Source organism: Rhagoletis pomonella, unplaced genomic scaffold, assembly GCF_013731165.1.
Source record: "Rhagoletis pomonella isolate Grant_MI unplaced genomic scaffold, Rhpom_1.0 Rhpom_scaffold_00015, whole genome shotgun sequence".
Lineage (NCBI taxonomy): Eukaryota > Metazoa > Arthropoda > Insecta > Diptera > Tephritidae > Rhagoletis > Rhagoletis pomonella.
Genome location: NW_023458569.1, coordinates 2,809,860 through 2,817,729, shown reverse-complemented (window position 1 = coordinate 2,817,729; position 7,870 = coordinate 2,809,860).

Genomic DNA, 7,870 nt, shown 5'->3' with positions numbered 1-7,870 from the left:
GAGGCCGAAACTAAAATCATGTGACAAATTCGTTTTTACTTTTTTTTATCATAGGCCTTCGCGGCGAGTTCAATGAGGCACATTACCTTGGGGTAACAATATGCACTTATGAAGCACGCCCAAATGTCAGCGATCACAAAACTGAAACCTACGATGCAGTGAATCGCACAATACAATAATGAAGTGATATAATAATACTTACATTTACACTGGACCGAATTGCGTGCTTTCAAATAAATTATTTTATTGTGTTTACAACAAACCGTATGAAAACAAACACTGTAGGTCTGATGTTTATTTAAATTTGGTAATGTGGTAGCAATAGGTTGTGCGCTGGGTTTAACCCGCCACGTAAAAACCACTTCCAGTGAAGAAGCAAGGCAAAGCCCCGGATGAGACCCCCTCTTATGATGACGACCACGGCAAACGTTTAAAGGACTACGATTTGAGGGCATGCACCTGGAATGTCCGGACACTTAATGGGGAAGGTGGTTCTGCCCGGCTGGTTGATGTCCTCGTAAGAACGAAAGCTGACATCACCGCCATCCAAGAAATGCGTTGGACGGGGCAAGGCAAGCAATGTCTGGGGCCTTGCGACGTCTACTACAGCTGCCATGTAAAGGAGCGCAAACTCGGAGTTGGATTTGTGGTCGGAGAGAGACTCCGTCGCCGAGTACTCTCGTTCACCCCGGTCCGCATCAAAGCGAGATTCTTCAACATCTCGCCCATCTGCGCCCATGCCCCGACGGAAGAGAAGAATGAGGCATCGAAGGACCTCTTCTATGAGCGCTTGGAGTGCACGTACGTCATGATATCAAAATCGTGCTTGGCGACTTCAATGCCAGGGTGGGCAAGGAAGGGATCTTTGGAACCACCGTCGGAAAATTCAACCTCCACGACGAAACGTCCGACAACGGATTGAGGCTGATCGACTTACGCACACTCCGAGGCCCAAACATCGACTCGGACCACTATCTTGTTGCAGCCAAGATACGCACCCGCCTCTGTGCAGCAAAAAATGTGCGCCCAAATATGCAAGGAAAGGTTAACGTCGAAAAGCTGCAATCACAACAGACAGCCAGCGCTTTCGCTACTCGACTCGCACACCTGCCCTCAGAGAGCACTCTTCAACAAACCGACATATGCGAGCAGTGGAACCACATTTCCCGCTGATTAAGTACCGCCACCGAAGAAGTAGTCAGATTTCAGCGAGCCCGAAAGAACAACTGGTACGATGAGGAATGTCAGGAAGCTGCAGAGAAAAAAGATGCCGCCTACAGGGCCACACTACGATCGGGCGCAGCGCGCGCTATGTGCGACCGCCATAGGGATCTGAAGAGTGAAGCGATACGTATTTGCCGCAATAAGAAGAGAGAGGCCGAAATACGTGAGTGCGAAGAGCTGAAAATGCTGGCCGACAGGAAGAATTCCCGAAAATTTTACCAGAGAGTTAGGCGACTTACGGAAGGTTTCGAGACCAGGGCGTACTCCTGTAAGAACAACAAATGCGACCTAGTAACCGATGTCCAGAGCGTACTTAAGTTATGGAGGGAAAACTTTTCCGCCCTACTAAAAGGTAGCAGCTCGGAAAGTTGTGGAGATCGAGCCCGCAGTCCATGATCGATATCATCGGTATTAAAAACCGCGACGTCTGTTCTGCATTTTCCAAGTTGGATAAGGAAGCAAAGCGAATGGGTTTGGTGGTAAACGAGGACAAGACGAAGTATCTCCTGTCATCAAACAAACAGTCAGCACATTCTCGCCTTGGCACCCACGTCACTGTTGACAGTTAGTTAGTTAGTTAGTTAGTTAATTTACTGGGTGTAATAGAAACAGAGACACCGCGACCTAAAAGATCTTTTGTATCTCTCTCTATAAAGGAGTCCCTAACCCAATGTGGCCAAGATACCTTCGGCTTCCCTTATGAATCCTAAAAGGTCCTTGGTAGACGAATTCCTTATAACGAAGGGTTCGACCAACGAAGATTTAAAATAAATTACTCTCTGTCTGGCCAAAGCCGGACAGTCACAGAGAATATGCTCCGAAGTTTCATCGGCCTCGAGACAGAGCCGGCATTCCGGCTCTGTGATCGCCCTTATTCGGTGTAAGTGGAACCGCAATTGGTTGTGACCAGTCAGATACCCAGAAAGTAACCTGATGTCAATTCTGTTTTGTAGGACGATGTCGTTCCTGTTAAAGGGGTAGCCGAATAGCCTGGCCTGTCTAAGGCCCCCCACCGCTCCCCAGTACTTACTGCGTTCTGAGTGTACCCACTCAGTGATTATGGCTCTCGAATAGGACCAACTGAGACCACAGAATGGTTCAGGTCCCAAAAAAGGCAGTAATCGATCCTTCACGTGCGAACTCATCAGCGATCTCGTTGCCTTCGATTCCAGAATGGCCTGGTACCCAGCACAATATTACCGTGTTTTTGGCTGCCAAAAATTGTAGCGTGTTAAAGCAGTCTCTAACCAACTTAGATTTGATAGTCCTGTTTGAAAGGGCCCAGATGGATGCTTGGCTATCTGAAAAGATAACAAAAAAGCGCCCTTTAAACCCTTTTCAAGGTTTAATTTTGCGCAGTTTAAGATTGCGACTATTTCAGCCTGAAACACCGTGGGCCATTTGCCCATGGGAATTGTAAGTTTAGTGCTCGGTCCAAAGATGCCTTCACCCGCTCTGTCCGCCATCCTTGATCCATCTGTGTACCAATGTACATATCTGAGATCAAGGGCAGGGAGCCCATTTGCCCAATCTTCGCGATCGGGGATTATCACTTGGAATTTTCTGCCAAAGCAGACCTCTTTAGTCATGGAATCAGAGATTCCGCATATATCCAACCCTGGTATCTTCCCAAGAATACCTATATGAGGCTTCTTTACGAAGAAGCCGTCGTTAGATAGTCGAAGTTGCAGCTCCCTCGTGGCTGCTGATTCCTGAATGAAAATATGGAGAGGAGTCCATCCCAGGAGCGACTCTAGAGCCGCAGTTGGACACGTTCTTATAGATCCCGTGACGGATAGACATGCCAATCTTTGCAGCTTGTTAAGGCGAAGAATGGCAGTTTTTTGCATTGTCTTCTGCCACCACGCTATGGATGCATAGGACACAATCGGACGGACGATCATACGGTAGAGCCACTCAATCAGCCTTGAGCTCAACCCCCATTTCCTACCAAAAAGTCTTCTGCAGGCCCACATGGCCCGTGTGGCTTTAGCAATCGTTCTGTCAAGATGGGAGTTCCAATTAAGTCTCTTATCTAGCGTTATCCCCAGATATTTGACTTCATCGGAATATTCAAGTACTGTTCCTGCAAGAGTGACCGAACCAAGGTTCGGTTTATATCTTGTTGTAAACGGTATTAGAACAGCCTTCCGAGGATTTATGCTGAGGCCCTCATTGGCACACCAGTTAGAGGCCACGCGAAGAGCTGCGCACGTAACGTCAGAGACAGTACTGCCGAATTTCCCAGTAACAATAATTGCAAGGTCCATCTGCGTATCCCACAACATCGTAACCACACTCATGTAGTCTGATTAAGAGGTCATCCACAACAAGTGACCAAAGCAAGGGAGAAAGGACCCCTCCCTGTGGGCAGCCTCTCACGGCTCTGATCTTCACTTGAGTATTGCCCAAGGACGATGTAATTTCGCGTTCACGAAGCATAGCGTGGATTCAACCAACAGTAGTAGGATCTAAGCCCCTTTGGGCCAATGCCCTTGAGATAGATCCATAGGCAGTATTATCGAAAGCCCCCTCGATGTCCAAGAAGGTACACAGAGCGATCTCCTTTGCCTCGAAGGCACTTTCGATCCTACTAACCAGATAATGTAGGGCCGAATCCGTGGATTTCCCTTTAACATACGCGAATTGTGTGTGATGTAAGGGAGTGAAAGTGTTAAGTCTCTCCCTAATGTGGAGGTCTAGAAGTCTCTCTAAAGTTTTGAGGGTGAAGGAAGTTAAGCCAATAGGTCTGTATGATTTAGCTAAGTCAAGGGGCCTGTTGCCCGATTTCGGAATAAATAACACGGACACCTTCCTCCAAGCATACGGTATGTATTCCCAGCAATAACTAGCCCTAAATATACAGATCAGGGGATCAATAATATCCTCAATGCTTCTTTGGAGTAGTGCTGGGAAGATCCCATCACCACCCGCTGCTTTGAAGGGTTCAAAAGACTCTACCGCCCACCGTACCTTGTCCCTGTCAAGGATGGAGCCAGATCTGCTTTGACTTCTCACTCTAGGGAACCTGTGTTCCGGGGAGACAGAGGTAATCAGATCATGATCCACCAAGGAACCTGGGAAATGCACTTGAAGTAGGTGATTTAGAGTCTCCCTGTTATTGTTCGTAAAGGTGCCATCTTGCCTCCTTAGGAGGCCTATCCCATTGGAAGACTCCTTTGATAAAATTTTATGCAGACGCGAGGATTCAGGTAACGTTACAATTGATCCACAATGTCGCCTCCATGAATCCCTCTTTGAGCGCCTAATAACCTTGTTATAGTCAGTGAGACATGCCTTATACTCGTCCCACTGATGTGTCCTTTTGGCCCTGTTGAAGAGCTTCCTGACAGTTTTACGCTTAGCATCCAGTTCCCCATTCCACCAGGGAACCTTACGTTTCATCAAGGTGGAACAAGTAACTGTGCTGTCATGGAAGGATTCCAACAGAACTCTGTTAAGCAGATCCGCTGCGACATCCATTTCGTCGACTGAGTCAATGGTGGTTAGCAACGAGTCTGCCCTAACCTTTACTAACGTTTTAAAAAGGTCCCAGTCAGTTTTCTTGGGCTGGAAAGTCAAGCCTCGGAGCTCCGATCGCCCTGGGATCTCGAAGACTATGTGTTGATGATCCGAGAGCGATGCTTCTTCCGAGACTTGCCAATTCCAAAAACAATCGGAAATTGATCTGCTGCAGAGAGTGAGATCTAGTACCTCCTCCTTGACGGCAGTAATAAATGTAGGTTTGCAACCCCTGTTCGCAAATTCTATGTTATTTTGTAACAGATATTCTAACAGGTACTCACCCCTTACGTTGATATCGGAGCTGTCCCACACCGTGTGGTGGGCCTTCGCATCACAACCAATAATAAATTGTCTATTTGTACGTCGACAAAATTCGACGAGCTGCTGCACCTCCAATGGTGGTATGGTGGGGACGTCACCAGGAAAGTAGGCGGATGCAAGGACAATTTCCTGCACCCCACCCACCGTCGACACCTCGACTACAGCCGCTGAAAGGTCCCTGGAAATAAAAGGAGTAAGAGGTGTGTTATTGAGGTTGCCGTTAATCAAAATGGCGGCGCGGGGGGTATCCCCAAGCCGGTCGTAGATTAACCTACCTGAACTACCCAGTCCTCTTACTTGGCCTCCGCTAAACCAAGGTTCTTGAAGCAGGCCTATTGCGAATTTACGTTCGCTGGCTAACCTATCAATTGTGGCCGATGCCCCCTTGGCATGATGTAGGTTAGCCTGTAGCACCCTTAAGGTGCTCATTGCTTCCCCTGACGCGACGCTTTAACGAGACACTCCTTTTTGTCTCGTCGGGACCCCTTTTCCCTGGCATCACCGGTCCGTTTTGGTCTTGCGGTGGTGTTTTTTACCGGCTTGGAAACCACGTCTTCTTGTCGCCCAAAGGCGGCATTCAACGTGGGCTGTCGAGTCCCACTCGAGGCCACGGATCCTGTCCCTGTTGATGCCGCAGGTAGCACAGTTGCTTGCCGGTTGCTTGGCAGTGACTTGGAGCCTTGTCCCGCATGTGCCTCGCCTGCACAGGTCTCCGTCTGCGGAATTGATTCAGGAGCTTTCACCTCGGCTGCTCCCTCTACTGCAATGGACGTGTGCCAGCTGCCATCATGCCCGGCGGCTCTGCTGGTAGATGGCCGCACGTCCAGCTCTGGTTCAGCCGGGGTAACAGCTTCCCTAGCTTCCTCCACAGGCTCTGTGACCCCAGCCTCTTTCGGTTGCTGCTCTTTAGCTCGCAACAGCAGTTTTACGTGCCCATATCTGTAGGCGATCCTACCTTTAGCCGCAGTAAGCTTTACCATCGAATCGTGGTCGATTACGATGACCAAGTGGAGAAATGTCTCCTGCACCTGTCTGCGTGACACCTTCCAGCACGCCGTTGAGAGATGGTTCTGGGCTGCGATGGTAGCCAGAACCTTCTCGTCGGTTAACTGGGTGCTTTGAGGAAAGTAGCCCCGAATGACATGTGTCCGAGGGAAACCACTTTCCTCAACGAGTGAAATTCCAAGACCACACTTGGCCTTGATATGTTCGGCGTGTAGCCGTGGCCATGTCGCGGTTTGTGCGTTCGAACAGACGACGAGAAGCCACCCAGCTCGAGGGACGCATCTCTCAAACTCCGGCTTTACGTCGGTCCCCGATCGCTCAATAACGACATCTATTATAGTTTCTTGGAGCTGAGCCAGTTGTTCTGCTCCAAGTGGTTTGTTGACGGGGTCAACGGGAATGAAGCCCAGTTCGCCGCTACTCGCCACCTTACTGTAGGCAGCTTTCGTTGGCCCCATATGAGCCTGTCGAGGCTTCTTTGTGACAGCGTCACGAGGGGATTGCTCCTCGGAGCGCACCCGTTTCAGCTTCCCATCGAAAGTTGAGATGCTCTTGGCTATTTGTTGAGCCTCCTCCCTAGACTTGCCACGGTCTAGAGCTCTCTTAAAAACTCTCCTTTCCCGAGAGTTGAAGTGTACGAAGCCAGGAGTAGGGTTTAGAGTCACTCCTTGCACCAAAGTGCCGACTTCGGTTAGCCCTGAGACAGCACAGCATACACTGATGTCGTCGAGGATAACAGTGCTATCAGTATCTGAGTCCGAAGAAACTTCGGTCAGACTTCCAGCAGCTGAGCTCGACAAAGGCCCAGCTACTAATTCCGGAGCTCCTGTTAAACAGGCGGAGTTGGGAAGCCCAATGGCTTCCGAAGACACCTCTGAGCCTCCGTTTGCGTGCCCAATGGCTCCGCCGGAGGTAGCAGTAGGCGGCCCACTGGCCACAGACCTAGCCGGACTGACCTCAGCCGTGCAGGCTTGGTCCGGAAGTGATGGTATTGGAGCTCCATCTGGCTCTTTCTTTAAATTTAAATTTTCCATGTGATTCCCACGAGTAAACGGGAAAAGGGAAAAGTACACCGCGGTAATCCCGATCCCACGGCAAGTCTGGTTGAAACTGGAGGACGACCGGTATCCAGAGTCCGCATACTAGGGACCAGGCACCCCCCTGGCCATGCATCCTTCGGCATATGCTGTTCCACCTTGGAGTTGGGGTAATTTATGGGAAAGAGAGGCAGCTCAGAAGGCGATCCGAGCAATGATGTGAGACCAAAGTCAAAACCCATCACCCCGACTGTCCTCTAATATCAGCCTCTCCTCCCCGAGAGTTTTCTTCTCTCCGCCCGACTACCACTAGCCAGCACTATAGCCAGAGACATGACCGTAACTATAGCCTGTTTCCAGCCGCCCCCGCGTGGAGAGTGTAGCCGCACTTCCGGCAGTGCATGCGGACGGAAGACACCCCCAAAGGAGTGACGACCGTCCGTACACCTGTCGGCTGACGGCCACTGTTGACAGTTACAATTTCGAGAAAGTCAACGAAGGTATTTAGGCATTGACCAACATAACTCAGTGCTTGTGCCTCCGAATGAGACTTTGAAGCAATATGATATTGGCAAACCGTATGTTGTTGTTGTTGTAGCGGCTACAACAACCCCGCCCAGATCGGTTGATATCTCAGTCGTTGTAGTCAAGCTCCACTAACGGAAGCACCAGGAAGCGTGCGGCCTCAATGGGGTCGGTCCACAGCGACATACGCGTTAGTGTTGTCGGGTTTTCTGGGCATACGAAGAGATGTTTCG